The sequence below is a fragment of the Engystomops pustulosus genome, chromosome 2, assembly GCF_040894005.1.
Source record: "Engystomops pustulosus chromosome 2, aEngPut4.maternal, whole genome shotgun sequence".
NCBI classification, from domain to species: Eukaryota; Metazoa; Chordata; class Amphibia; order Anura; family Leptodactylidae; genus Engystomops; species Engystomops pustulosus.
This window is the reverse complement of record NC_092412.1, coordinates 133,370,292-133,371,533: the sequence shown is the minus strand read 5'-3', so window position 1 is coordinate 133,371,533 and position 1,242 is coordinate 133,370,292.

The following is a 1,242-nucleotide window of genomic DNA, read 5'->3' as shown; positions in this document are numbered from 1 at the left end:
GCTATAGGCAGGGAAGGTAACGCTGTTGCCGGTCTGACGCGGGATTCCTAAGCAGCACCGCTCATTGCAGACCGCGTCCCAGCCGCATCCACGCGGTCAGACCCGTCACCACCGGAGGGCATTCGGGCGGCTTCTCCGTCTCCCTTCACCGGCCCCGTGGTCTGTGACACCCGACCTGACCTCCGTACACGCCGGGAGTAGACCCGGACACCGGCAGTCAGTGCTCCAGGGCTGATGCCTGACTCGCGTGTAGCGAATTCCCGCCTTGTCGGAGGGGGGAGGTGTCCTCAGGAAGGAAGCGGCTGTGACGTGTGCCTCACATCACGTCCGTCTCGCGATCCCAACCCCCTCTTAGATACCCTTTAAGAGCCTCACAGTATTCTGATGGATTGGGGAGCAGGTATTCAGGTCCACAAACACATTAACCCCTTAATGACCACAAACTTTTTTCGTTATTGGGTTTATATTTTTCACTCCCCACCCTTAAAAATCCATTTTATTTTTCCATGTAGAGAGATGTGTGCAGGCTTGTTTTCTGCATATCATGACTTTATTCTTTGGGTCGGTAGGATCACCTGGATACCAAATTTTTATAGGTTTTATAATGTTATCATACATTTACAGAAATGACTCTTCCTGTACAAAAAAAAAAAGAATTATTTTGCCATGTTCGCCAATAACTTTTTCATACTTCAGTGTACGGAGCTGTGTCTGGTGTAATTTTTTGATGATGTTTTCAATGCTACCATTTCGATGACTGTACAGCCTTTTGTTTCCACCAAATTTTATTAAACATCAATAAATCCATATTACAACAATAGAACCCTTTGTTGGCAGGGCCAATTCTAGCATTTTTGCTGCCTGAGGCTAAAATTGAAAATGTGTCTCGGCCTGACACTTGGAGGAGGAAGAGGGCGGGCAGGAACCCTGTGGGCACGCTCAATGGCATATAGTGGAGAGAGCATAGCGTCCGGGAGAACTTCTTTTAGCCACAACTTATAATATAACAATATTAAAATATAATTTCCTTTTATACACCCTGGTGAGACTTTCTTATGTCTGGTCCCCATTTGTTCTCTACACTTGTGTTAAAGTTTATATCTTTGTGGTTATTCTTGCATAACTGTGCTACAGATTACAAAACTAGAGTTATAGTCATAGCTATAAATGTAACCTGAGTTTTATAACTATTGAAATAGATTTACTGTTTGATCCCTTCAACCACAGGAGACACACAAGATG